The 14,254-nt window shown below is 46.9% G+C and overlaps 1 protein-coding gene across 2 annotated transcripts in view; it reads left to right on the forward strand.

The window, feature by feature from the left end:
• Positions 1-5,744: 5,744 nt before the first annotated feature.
• PTPRA (protein tyrosine phosphatase, receptor type, A) overlaps positions 5,745-14,254 on the forward strand; it is a 140,994-nt gene continuing 132,484 nt past the window's right edge. For both annotated transcript variants that reach the window (XM_012637691.1, XM_012637692.1), the window contains exon 1: positions 5,745-6,008. The gene's annotated coding sequence lies outside the window, so the exon portion shown is untranslated. The remainder of the gene's footprint in view (positions 6,009-14,254) is intronic.

A 14,254-nucleotide genomic window follows, 5' to 3' on the forward strand; every position in this document is an offset into this window, starting at 1 on the left:
ATTATTATTTCATTTATTCCTCTTGACAGCCCTGTGAGATAGGTAACATCATGCCACATTACAGAAAAGGAAATTGAGGACCAGGGAGGTTGGTAACAGCAAATACGTGGCCAAATGGGGATTTAAAACCCAGGCCAACTCTGAGCTGGCATTGGCATTGGGTCCCTCTGTGAGTCAGGGAGCCCGAGACAAGGCTCCTTACTTACGCTACAGTGAGGACCAGACGACTAGTGAGAGGCATATGGCCAGGAGTCACAGGGATAGAAGGAGAGGCCTCTGGAACCCCTGCCCCTCTGAACTGTGGTAAGCAATTCCCAAGTGGTCCCTGGGCTGGAGAGAAAAGGAGGATGGAAGATCTCCATTCTGCCAAAGAAGAACTACCAACTGGGGACCGCTGGCTCTCCCCTACCCCCAGTGGGGGCTTCACCCCAGTCCATAGGCACACCTCCTGGGCCCTCTGCTCTCCCTGTCTCTAGCCTTCAGTCTGTGCTCCAGTGCACCTTGGCTTCATGCCCCAGCACCCCACCCAGCACTGAGGGCATTGCCTTTTCCTTCAGTTGCCCCCCTTTGTCTGGAGGACAAAAGAGGAAAGCAAAGCCTAGAGGAAGGGCAGACCTCACTAGAGCTTCAGGTCTTTCCTCTGTAATACTCCAAGGGCTGACGATGCTTTAAAAAAGAGCAAGAGATTCGGGGCAAAGAAAGTATTTTTTCTCCCTCCCTCCCCCGCCACCTGATTTGTAAAAGTAAGTGTGGAAAGTTCTCTAAGGGGATAGAAATCAAATTGTAAAACAACCATTTATGATGCTCACTATTTGTTATGTGGGTCAAGAATTTGGACAGGACGCAACAGGGGTGGTTTGCATCTGCTCCATAGTGTCTGGGGCGTCAGCTGGAAGACTCAGAGGTTAGAGGTTACCTAACAGTTGGAGACTGAAGTCCACAGGCCTACTTACTCACGGGTCTGGCAGCTAAAGCTGGTGTTTGACCAGGACCTCCGCTGGAGCTGTCATCTAGAACATCTACAACATGGTCCCAAGGACAACCATCCCAAGAGAGAGCCAGGCAGAATCTGTACTGCTTTCCTAAGCTGTGGCAGTCACATGGTATCACACCTGCCACATTCTGTTTGTCCCAGCGGTCACATAGCCCCACGCCACCAATTTTAAGGGGAAATAGATTGTACCTCTTGATGGGGGGAGTAGCAAGGTTCTGGAAATGTTATAGCTAGTTTTTGGAATCACAATCTGGCACAGCGTATCAGCTTTCCCTTTTGTGTTTTTGTTTTTTTTTTTTTTTTTTGAGACAGAGTCTCACTGTGTTGCCCAGGCTAGAGTGCCGTGGCGTCATCCTAGCTCACAGCAACCTCAAACTCCTGGGCTCAAGCGATCCTCCTGCCTCAGCCTCCCGAGTAGCTGCAGGCATGCGCCACCATGCTCGGCTAATTTTTTCTATATATTTTTAGTTGTCCAATTAATTTCTTTCTAATTTTAGTAGAGACGGGGTCTCGCTCTTGCTCAGGCTGGTCTCGAACTCCTGAGCTCAAACAATCTGCTCGCCTTGGCCTCCCTCAGAGAACTAGGATTATAGGTGTAAGCCACCACGCCTGGCCAGCTTTCCCTTTTGGAATCAGCAGACACCTCCAAGGAAAGGAAACAATCCCCCTATATTGGGCTCATCATTCTGGGCTTTTTTCCTCCCCAGTCTTGGCCTTACAATTCCTCACTGCCCTATTAGCTCTTTGATGCTTCTCAAAATTGTTTTCTCCAGCTTTTTTGGTTCTTAGTGAAAAGGGGTTGCTACCAAACAACCTAGTCTCCCCTGTCTGGAAGGGGAGCCTTGGCCAGTGCTTTTAAAATGTGTACGATAAAAAACCCCCATCCCCAAAGTAACATACAGCATATTTACTATGCCGACATTAACCACTGTACACATGAAGTTTTAGAAATATGTGAGAAACAACTTTTAACAATGATGACAGATTTATACAGTGAGTACAACTTTATAAAATGTATGTGCCTGTAGAGAAGCAGTTTGTATGCTTTTTAATAAAGTTAATCACTGATTTTTCCTCCAACATTTTATTATGAAAACTTTCAAACATACAGCCAAGTTCAAAGAATTTTACAGTGAACACCTGTATAACTACCACCTGGATTCTACCATTAACATTTTACCATACTTGCTTTATCACACATCTGTTCATCTATCCATTCTTCTTCTATTTGTTAATTTATATTTCATGGATTTCCAAGTTGCAGACTTACAAATACTAAATACTTCAGAATGCATTTCATTAATTAGAGTTCATTATTGGTTTGCAATTTTTTTTTTTCAGGCAAAATCTACATACAATGAAATGTACAGATCTTAATTGTACATTTGCTGTGTTTTGACAAATGTATAGACCATAGTGATATTTGAAAATCAGAAGTAGGACTTTCTTTTTTCAAATCCTTGATTGTTCAGTTGAAATTAGTGTAAAATGCCTTCTACCCTGAGCAATTTGTATAGCAGGTCTGTGCCTACAGTGCTGGGTGAGGCCAAGTCTTGTCCAATGCACAGGGCTAGGATTAGGGCTAGGACCAGGATTGTGGGGCTGGGGGAAGAGGATCTGAAAACATTTCTTCTCCTAGTTTAGGGTATCAGTGGTAGGCCGTGGAGTGAGAGTCAGGGCAAAGGCTCTTTTAAGACACCTCAGTGTAAGGGGGCTGCATGTCCAGTCTCTTCTAGGTACAAAGCTCCAGCAAATGACCCTTGGGATTGAACAGTGGCCTGGAAAGGCACTTGGCTCTCATTTACTTCAACTTTCTATCTTACTGCCTTGCTTTCCTTTCATTACAGCATTTAGGAAATTTTCTTGTTCATTCGTTTGTTTATTGTCTGTCTCCCCATCCAGAATGTAAGCTCCTGAAAGCAGAGGCCTCTTCTGTCTTATTCCATGCTGTGTCCAGCACATGGCCTGCACTCAATAAGTATTTGTTGAGAGCATGACTCATTGTTCCATTTACTAGATGGGGGAAGGAGGCCCCAAGAGGGAAGTGATTTGCCTTAAGAAACAGGAGTCCTTTATCCCCTTCCTCCAGCTCTCCTGGTCCAGTCCTTTGCTCATGAATCCTATGACTGTTGGGGCACCTGTTGGGTGGCTGACAAGTCCCTACCTGTTGTGTACGTTCCTATGGGCTGGGACTAAAGCAGGATTGGGAGCAGGAGAGCTGCAGCCCCCTATTGGGGCAGGCCTGGGCACAGGAAGCCTGCCCCCTCCTCTCAGTTCTCTATTTTGTGATGATGGTGATGGGGCAGGGGTGCTCTGGACATCCCTGGGAGTCAGGTAGGATGGGGGGCTGGGTAGGTCTCCACAGGTAGGCAGCTGAGGAAGGGACTGTCCTCTCCCAATGGAAACAGGGTCTGTGTGGTTGCTCAGCTGAAGCCTCGTTCCCAGGGTCTCCAGGGTGGGTCACCTAAGACCCTGCCTCTCCTTAGTCTGAAGTTCTATATCACCCCTGTGCACACACCACAAATGCTCTGACCACAGTGCAGCTGCCTCATGGAGAGATAAAGAACTTGCATTTCTTGAGAATGAGTTACTTGCCAAGCTGTAAGCATCTAATTCCAAGCACAGCCCTGGGAGGTTCCAGGAAGAGAAGCAGAGGGAGACTCAGGTCACCCAGCACATGGCGGGACTGGAAACCTGGGGCTCTCTGACTACTACACCCCAAAGCAGCGTTTTCCCAAGTGTGGTCAGATCTGGTAGGGGTCCTTCAGATGGTGTCCAAAACGAACACTTATTTTAATAGCTATTTATTTTAATTATATTAGAAAATGTAAATAGCATGTCAAACCCTTTTATGGTAATATAAACAAACCACAAAACAACCAAAATGGACATTAAAAATTAACAGTGTAGGTTAGATATAGATAAGACAAAAGTAAGCTGGTGGAATCTGGTCCTGGGGCACAAGGCTATCATCCTGGCTACCTGAGTACCTCCCGCACTCAAAGTCATTATTTTTCAGGGGTTTTTCACACGATGAGTTTCAGCTTTTCACTTTTCCGTTCATTCCATAGATTGAGTTTAATGTTTGCGTGTGGAAGGCCCCGCCCTCACTGGCTGCCCCGGGATCTGACAGTTAAGAGATTGGGCATGTGGCTTCTGGGGTGGAGTGACTATTGGTCAGAAGCGCCTTGGCTTGGGCCATTTCACAACACCTCTGGGCTGGCCCCAGAGAGAGAGAGGGAGGGAGGGAGGGAGGGAGAGGGACAGGGGAGAGAGGAGAGAGAGAAAGAGAGAGAGAGAGTCACAACTCCCACTCTAGGAGAAACTTCCCTGCTGGGGAGGTGACAGCCTGAAGGAGGCCCGCCGCAATACGGCGGGGGTCAGGGGGAGCGCATGGAGTCCTAAATTGGCGACCCGCTAGCAGGCGGTGGTGGGGACTGGAGAGGGTAGGGGCACCAACTCTGTGGAAACCGCAGCTGACGTGGGCTCCTCCTCCCGCGCGGAAATGTTCCCAGCCATGAAGCGTTGCCGCCAGCCACAGGCCCTTCCCTCCGTACGCACTGAATGTGGGACTCTGCGCGGCCCGGGGCGGGTGACGCGCTCAGGGGCTGTCTGGCCTGGAGGACAGTCTCGCCGCCTACCCCAGGTACCACAGACTCCGGAGCTGTGATAAACCGTGTCCGCCCCCCGCCCCCGCCAGCTCCGTTCGCGCGCTGCTGTGCAATCTGTCTTCCGTCGCCCAGCCGCTCGCCCTGCGCGGGTCCCGGAGCGTCCGAGGGTCCTCGCTGGGGGCCATAACCCGGAGAAGTGACTCACTGGCCACTCATCACGACTATGCAATCGGCTTTCAGCCACAGACGCCCAGGTCCTGCAGCACCCGGGGTGCTCCGCCCGGGAACGCGCTGCCGCGAGCTGCATAGACAGATGGCTTCGGGGCGCCACGAACTGAACGCGGTGCCGCGAGCGCCGGGAAGGGGGTCCGTGCCCCGACCCCAACTCCTTGGGGACGCATTCCAGGTCCTCTCTGAGCTTTGAGCTTCTCCTCCCCCAACCCCCATCAGGCCTATCGCAAAAGGTACCCCCACCGCAGAGCACCACGTGTCGTGCTTCTACCCAGTTCCGTGGCGAGCCAGGCCCCAGTATGCGCATCTGGAAAGCGGGGGAGATTTCCCTGGAGCTCGGGTGGGGATGGCGTGGGCTAACGACGTGAGACGGCGCCCACGGAGCCAGGCCCGTTCTAGGGACTTGGCGGGTTCCTCTCTCCCCAGTGAGATCCGTCGTCCTTTAAATACCTTGCAGCAATTGGGGGCGGGGAGGGGGCAGGAAAAAAAGGCCCACTGGATCACGTTTGGAGTTGGGTGGAAAGATGGCTTTCGAGTTTCAGGGAGCCCTGGTGGCCAGACATTCGTGTGGCTTGTGCCTGGCCTCAGTTTCCGCATCTGTAAACTGGGTAGAAGGCCCAAGTCCAGGGAGCCTGGGACTGTAGAGAGGCAGAAAGCACTGGCGCACCGGCGGCTGGTGCTGTCCGGGTCCAGCTTCCCGGAGAGGCCTGGGGGGCCGACCCTCACCAGGCTAACCCGGAGACCGTGAGACCCCGCTCTGCGCCCGAGGCCCGAGCGAGCGCTCGGGGGCGCGCAAGGGCGGGGCCCGCGAGCGCCGGCGACGCCCGTTCGGTGTCGGCCAACCAGCGCCTGCCTCTGAACGGCCAATGAGCATGCGCCTTACAGCCAAGGCCGGGTCGGGAGCGAGGCTGCGGCGAGTGCGGCGCTGACAGAGACGCGCGCGCGCGATCGAGCTCGGACCCCGGGCCACTGCCGCCATCACCGCCACCCGCCCAGTCGCCCCTCAGCTGCTTCTCCTCGCCATGGAGGCGAGGCCGCCGCCGCCGCCGCGGGGCTCCGAGCCGCGAGCCGGGCGGCGGCCCTGAGGGCGAGTGGCGGGCCGAGACGCCGCCGCGGAACCGAGGCGGAGCTGCTGTCCTCGTCCTCAGCGGTCCCGCCCAGCGCCGGACTCGGTGAGTGTTCGCGGCCGCCACCGCCCGGGTGGGCTCCGGAGGTGGGGCGGCTCCCAGGCGGGGGTGGGAGGGGCCCTCGGTCGGGGCCCAGAACCCCTTTTCCGGGTAGAACCCATCAGGCTTCTGCAGTGGGATCCTGCATCCTTGCGCGGTCCGCAGGGGGAGGGGGTCCCCGGAAACGTGCCGGACCCAGCGCCGACCCCTCTCGGCTGCCCGGGAACTTAGCGAGCGTCCTCCTGAGACCAGGCCAGGGCGCTGCCAGAGTTCATTCTGAAAGAAGAAACTTAGAACAGCGAGAACAGAATTCGCTCACGTCCATTTAATGGGAGGAAAGAGGAAAACTGGCATGAGAAAATTTTCTCTTGCAATGACCAACTTTTCTTTCCCTTAAAGTCTCCCCCTCTCCCCTCTGGCCCATCTCCTGGGCCCTTTTCTTTGCCGCCCACTCCCAACTCTTGAGGCTAAGAAGGGAAATAGGGGCTCAGAGCTGCCCAGAATTCAACATGAGTCAATTGGGAATGTGGCAGATCTCCTCCCTTTTTACTTTCGGTAAATAAAGATATGTGTATATATATATATTTTTTTTTTTTTTTTTTTTTTTTTGAAAAATGAGTTCCTAATTGTATTTTATGAGGGTATAAATAGTAAAAGAGCTGAGTCCAGTGTTGAGGATTTTGGTGGTTTTTTGTTTTTTTTTTTTGAGATTAGTGATGAAATTTGTAAGACAGAAAGAGAGGAATGTTCAAAACCTTCTTAGGCAGGGTGAACGCCTTCAGAAGGCTTTGCCCAGGATAGGGATTCCAGCTCTGGAACCAGTCACATCTCCCCGGAGATGGCTTCATTTGCCACCTGCAAGCTGTTGAGGCAGCTGGAGAAACCAGAAGATGGTGGGCGAAAGGACTGACTAGGAAAGGGCGAACATTTTCCTCCTTGGCCACTCCTTTCAAAAACACAAATCTGATGCTGTCACTTGTTTACTTAAAACTCCCTTGATTTCCTTTTCTCATGGGATGAATGAAGCCCAAATTGCCTTATCAGGTCATGCAAGGCCTTTGACAGTCTTGCCTCAACTTAACTGTTTTTCTTTTAGCCTAATCCTTCAATTCACCTTCGCTTCATCCCCCTTGCTAGTTATTCAGAGCTGCTCGACTGCCCCTTCGTATGTAGGGATTTTTTTGCTTTATATGGTCCTCTTTTCTCCCCATCTTTACCTGCCACCCTCCACCTCTTCCTTTAAAGCTCATTTGAGAAGCTTCTTGAGGGCAGCAGCTGTGTCCTATTCACCTTTCCATCTCCCATGCTGGGAGAATTCTTCCTCCCAGTTAGTTGTCTTGTAGGTTCTTTCCCATCTCTTCTCCCTTATGCTTTGACTCTGTTTACTTCTATATATCCACTTCCCAAGATAATTTTTTGTTTCCTGAAGTCCTGCTTGGAGTGCAGGCCCAGAAATGTTAGTACCTCTGATTCCCTGTCTCCCTATCTCCATCCCACCTAGCCCCCATAAGTAATCAGCAGGCAGGAGCGTGATAGGTCCTGTGTCCCTCTGGCCTCCAATCTGCTTGAAAGACTAAAAGTCCCTCAGTCTCTTTTTACCTTTGCCTGCCCCAAAGTGGTGTGGCTGATACGTACATTGTAAGGCATGGTGGGATCCAGGGGGCTGTTCTCTGGGTACCTTTCAGCCACTTACTTGTTATCTGGGTGAAATACAGAATCAGAAAAGCCAACACTCTGACTTAAGTACATTCACATGCCTTCAATTTGCCAGGCAGATTGCTTGGGGTGCAAAATAAAAGTGAGGAAGTCACATCCTTACCTTTGAGGAACTCACAGTCTTAATACAGGACAGGTGGATATAAATACATCACAGGTGCTATGAGATAGTAATAACAGCCATTATCTTTTATTTGCCTTGTGACAAGCTATGTAATAAATGCTTTCCATGAATTCTCTTCATTTAATCTTTTCAACAGTCATGTTGGGACTTACTCTACAGGGTCAGAAACTGTGGCCATACAGTGGGCAGATAAGGGAATAGTCAGGATTTGTATCCTGGCAGTCTATTTCCACAGCCTCTGCCAGGCTGTGCAAGGAGCACTCCCTTCCTGGGGGGTCTGGGAAAGCTTTCTTGGGAGGGACTCTTTGGGTCATGAAGGATGCATAGGAGTTTGTGTGTGGTGGACTGCACGCATAGGAAAGAGGGAGCAGCACAAGCAGACTTGGAGGTGGAAGGAACCCATTGTTCTTGGGGAGCAGGGGAACAGGGAAGCGGTTAAACAAAGCTGGATTGGGTAGGGGTGGGAGATGAGAGCCATGTCAGCTTGGAGGGCTATATGACTTTGGTCAGTGGAGAGCTACTGGAGAATTTAAAGCAGGTCAGGGACTTGGACTGACTGGGCTTTGGAAAGGTCTTTTGGGGGTGTGAGGTCAAATGTAAATGCTCCTGCAATTTAGAAGGCAATGACCATGCCCCACAGAGGTAGAATCACAGCTTCTTAGACCCAGAGGAAGATGTAGAAAGAATCCTGCTCAGTTTTGGGAAAAGATAATGTATATGAGAGAAAAATTCCAGCAATACAAAAGAGTATATAGAGAAAAATAAGTCTCCCTCCTGTGTTGACCCTAAGTCTCCTGTCTCCCTAACCTCCTCTCCAGAGATGGCTGACATTTCCAGTTTATGTGGCCTTACGTGGACACTGTTCCTTTGTAACCATAAGCCTGCCTAGCTGTACTCCTCCCACCATGGTACATACCAGTTACACCTTACTCTCTGTTACTTAACATATTTAGGAAATCACTTTATATCAGTACATATTGAGTTATTTGATTCTTTGTATTGACATTCTTTTACTTATTTCATTGTATGGCTGTACTGTAATTTGTAACTAGTCTTTGGGTTAAACAACATTTATTTCCAGTTTTTTCTATTATAGCAATACAATGAATGTCTTTGTACATACTTTGTTATGTGATCATTTGTGAAATTATCTGAGCAATATACTTTTAGAAGTGAAATTACTGGGTCAAAGGATATGTGTACATTTTTGATTTTTCAGACATGTAGCCAAATTACCACCCCTTCCAGGAGGTTGTACCAATTTATCCTCTTTCCCCAAAATGTGTGACTCAAAGAGTCTTCATCAAAGTATCCAACAGGATCACCAGGGATGCTTTCTCAGCTACCATATGCCTACTTTTGCTCCACCTACCCTCCCCCCACCTCCTGTGATTCTAGCCTATTTCTTTCAGTTTATGGAGGGAAACATTGAAACTCAGAAGGATTAAAGTAACTTGTGTGGCCAGGTGCCCTGGCTCACGCCTGTAATCCTAGCACTCTGGGAGGCCAAGGCAGGAGGATCATTTGAGCTCAGGAGTTCGAAACCAGCCTAAGCAAGAACAAGATCCCGCCTCTGCTAAACATAGAAAGAAATTAGCTGGACAACTAAAAATATATAGGAAAAAAATTAGCTGGGCATGGTGGCACATGCCTGTAGTCCCAGCTACTCGGGAGGCTGAGGCAGATGGATTGTTTGAGCCCGGGAGTTTGAGGTTGCTGTGAGCTAGGCTGATGTAGCCTGGGCAACAGAATGAGACTCTGTCTCAAAAAAAAAAAAAAAAGTGGTAACTTGTGCAACACCATCAGTGTGGGTGACATGGTGGGTTTCTTTTTTTGTTTTTTGTTTTGCAGCTCTGGTATTTGTATTTGCCTGGCATCTTTTTGGGAGACACTCAGTGTCAATTTATAAACATTGTTGCATTATTTTTCTCCATGTTCACTTGGAGAAAATGAGGTACAGGTGAAGTTTGAGTTATGAGTGGGAAGCTGGCCAAATATAGAATCTTGTCTTTTTACTTCCAGTGCAGTAACTAATAAATGTTTCCAAATGCCAGTGTTGAAGAACTATTTTTTAGTGAGTCTGAGTGCAACAAAAATTGCAATAATATAACACTAACTTAATAAAACTGAGCAGCAAACCCACAAATAACCCAACATTAAAATTTGTTTTAATATACTCTCTATGGAGGAGAGAATCCATTAAATGTAAAATTCTATTTATTTTACTCTATTTCACATCCATTTGTGTTAGTGTACAGATGTAGATTTTTATAGTTGCAATCAGTACATACAGAATATGCTTTTTAAATTCTTAAATAGCATAAAATATTTTATATCTACTCATGTATTTGTTATTTTTAAATCACAGTATAGTATTTCGTGCATCAGCAGCCATAGTTTGTACAATCTTTTTATTCATTCCTTTTTTTTTTTAATGTATTATAAAAGGTACTTTTATAAACCTGAGCACCCTTGTTCAAATACTTTCTTTTGAATCATTTCTTTGGACTCTTACTCCCAAAGTGGGCTCACGGAGTTGGAAGATATGGTTTCAGTGCCGAATTGCAATCTAGAAAGGTTGAACTAGTTTATGATACCATCAGCAATTTATGTGGCCCTGTTTCCTGCCAAACTATCCAGTACTTTACAAAGAAATGTAATGGTACCTTGAATTAGTTTAAATTCACATTTCTTTAGAAAAAGAGACCAATAGCTCTTTTAGATTTTCTAAACAGTACAGTGCTGTAATATATATCATATCCAAGAGTTATGTAGCTAAAGTCAACTTGTGGTTGAATAAAGTTTTGGTTGATGAGACAGAAATATTGTGGAAATTCAGAAGGGGATCAGATTGGTATGAAATAAAAAACTTGATGCTGTTCATTTGAAAACACTAGGCATTGTGCCAAGAGCTGGGGACACCTCAGAGTAACATGGATGTGATGTCTGTCCTCATGGCACTTAGGGGTTGGTGCAGTAGACAGACATTAATCACTTTGTGGTAATTACAGCTGTGATGGATGTGATCAAAGGCAAAGAATAGGGTGTCTTGGGAGTGCCAGAGAAGTGTAGCAGTTAAACATTTGTAAAGGCCCTGAGCCGGGAAGGGATTTGGTAGCTCAGGGCAGTGCTTCTCTAACTTGAATGTGCACATGAACCATCTGGGAATCTTGTTAAAATGCCAAGTCCTGAATCAGTAGGTCTGGGATGGGACTTGGGATTCTGTATTACTAACCAGCTCCCGGGTGAGGCAGATGCTGTTGGTGGGTTGATCACACTTGGCATAACAAGGCCTAATTGAGAGCTTGGTGAGCACCTGAAACTGGCTGACCATGGTGAGCAGGAAGGGACAGGTGACTTGCAGTGACATTAGAGTAATCATTCTCTGCCTTGGCTGCACTTTAGATTCACCTGGGGAGCTTACAAAATCAGTGATGCAAATGTCCCCCCACCAGGCATTTGGATTGAATTGGCTTTGGGTGGGGCCTGAGAATGAGTATGCAGTCCATGCACAGCATAATGTTTTAGTCAAAGATGGACCGCATATACAACAGCAGTTCCAGGAGGTTATGACACTTGGTCCCTTAAGATTATAATACCATATTTTCATTCCATATTTAGATAGGTTCAGATATACAAATACTTCTCATCGTATTAGAGTTTTCTACAGCAGCGGTCCCCAACCTTTTTGGCACCAGAAACTGGTTTTATGGAAGACAGTGTTTCCACAGAGCGGGAGTGGGGGTGGGGTTGGAGGTGGGATGGTTTTGGGATGATCCAAGCACATTACATTTATTGTGCAGTCAAACCTCTCTGCTAATGATAATCTGTATTTGCAGCTGCTCTCCAGCACTAGCATCACTGCCTCACCTCCACCTTATGTCAGCCATTAGATTCTCATAAGGAGCACACAACTTAGATCCCTTGCACACAAAGTTTACAGTAGGGTTCCCGCTCCTGTGAGATTCTAATGCCTCCGCTGCTCTGACAGGAGGCCGAGCTCATGCAGCGATGTGGCTATAAATACAGATGAAGCTTTGCTTACAGGACACTCACCTCTTGCTGGGTGGCCCAGTTCCTAGCAGGCCACGGACTGGTACTAGTCCGCAGCCTGGGGCTTGGAGACTGCAGTCCTACAGTATTCAGTACAGTAACATGCTGTACAGGTTTGTAGCATAGGAGCAACAGGTTATACCAGATAGCCTAGACCAGCGGTCCCCAACCTTTTTGGCACCAGGAACTGGTTTCATGGAAGACAATTTTTCCATGGGTGGAGCAGAGCTCAGGTGGTTTCCTAACAGGCCACAGACTAATGGCCCAGGGCTTGGGGACCACAGGCTTAGACCATATAGCCTAGATGTATAGTACCATTTAGGTTTGTATAAATATACTCTGATATTTGCACAATAATGAAATCACCTAAAGATGCATTTCTCAGAATGTATCCCTTAAGTGACTTATGAATGTATATATAACTTCTCAGGTGATTCTAACATGTAGCCAGGGCTGAGAACCACTGGATTAGAGAGAGGTAGGGGCCAGAGTTGAGGGCCCTATATGCCTTGCAAAGATTTTGGCCTTTATACTGAAGGCAGAACTAAGTCTTTGAAGGATTTCAAGCAGGAGAGTGAACTGATCTGATTTGCAGTTGTAAAAAGCTCACTGTGGGCCGGGTGTGGTGGCTCACGCCTGTAATCCTAGCATTCTGGGAGGCCAAGGTGGGTGGATCGCTCAAGGTCAGGAGTTCGAGACCAGGCTGAGCAAGAGTGAGACCCCGTCTCTACTAAAAAATAGAAAGAAATGATCTGGACAACTAAAAAAATATATATATAGAAAAAATTAGCCGGGCATGATGGCGCATGCCTGTAGTCCCAGCTACTCCGGAGGCTGAGGCAGAAGGATTGCTTGAACCCAGGAGTTTGAGGTTGCTGTGAGCTATGTTGACGCCACGGCACTCACTCTAGCCCGGGCAACAAAGCGAGACTCTGTTTCAAAAAAAGCTCACTGTGGCTACAATCTAGAGCAGTAGATGTTTGTTTGTTCCCCCCACCCGAGAAACAGAGTCTTGCTCTATTGTCCAGGCTAGAGCACAGCAGCATGATCATAGCTCCTTGTAACCTGGAACTCCTGGGCTCAAGTTTTCCTCCTGCCTCAGCTTCCCAAGTAACTAGGACTACAGACACATGCCCCCATGACTGGCTAATTTTTAAATTTTTGTAGAGATGGGGTCTCGTTGTGGTGCCCAGGCTGGTCTCAAACTCCTGGCCTCAAGCAATCCTCCCGTCTTGGCTTCCCAAAGAGCTGGGATTGTAGGCTGAGCCACCTGGTCAGGCCTAGAGCAGTAATTTTCAAAGTGAGGTAGATAAGACAATTCTCTGGGGTGCTAGAAGAAAATTTAGAACTTCTTATTGTTTTTATCTAAAAAAAATTAAGACATTTAATTTAGGGATTGCCGCTGGCATCTTCTTGGGTCTATAGGTCAAGTGTGTTAACTACAGAACTTTGGGTGTCCTGAATGAAGAGCGGGAGTTCTTCAGTGAGCAAAGGTGTATTCATTTATTTGCTTTCAGTGTATTGCAACATATTGTTAACAGTTTATATTATCCAGTTTTCATTAAACTAACCTTTATAAAATGGACCTGCAAAGAAACCAGTGATTGAAGAGAATACTAAGGAAATAAGCACAAGCAAAGAAACAAGATCATAGAGCTGCCACTTGTCCAACTCCTATTATGAACTCTTGGTGAGCTATTAAGTAATAGATTAAGTATCAGATTAAGTAAATCAGCTCTTACTAAATTGGATAGTATGAACTTATATGAAACACAGATATACATCCTCTGTCATTAATAGGAGTCTTGCTTTAAGAGTATGTAGAACCTGGAAATATTAAATACTAAAATATGAGGCTGTCACCAGTCCCAAGACATTTGAAAACTAAACATCTGGAACATAAAGAGGACCTCTACATTTTTTTTTCACTGATGTTTAAAGTTATAGGCCATTCAGTCAAATGCTTTACAAAATTTTACTAAACTTAATGATTAAAGTTTGTATTTTGAGGTTTATTGTTCTTAGACAAAAGGCACATACTCTTGGCAGGTTCTTCTTGCCCCACCTCCAAAAGGCCTGCCTAAGCAAAAATAGACTGATATTATGGAAAATAGTATGTCAAGAAACCAAAATTCATTCCTTTATCAGATACTGTTGGAAGATGCATAGAAAATGTTGCTGAATATGTGAACAAACAATATTAGAACAAATTTTGTGTGGGAGGTTTGCTATACAGTTATAAAAGTAGAGAAGCTTCTAGTGTGTCTCATATCACTAGATTCTCTTAATAATTATTTCTAAGAAAAATCACGTTTTTGAGCTACTGGAGGAGACATTCTTTTTTTTTTTTTTTTTTTTT

The sequence above is a fragment of the Propithecus coquereli genome, unplaced genomic scaffold (assembly GCF_000956105.1).
Source record: "Propithecus coquereli isolate 6110/MARCELLA unplaced genomic scaffold, Pcoq_1.0 Scaffold122, whole genome shotgun sequence".
NCBI lineage: Eukaryota > Metazoa > Chordata > Mammalia > Primates > Indriidae > Propithecus > Propithecus coquereli.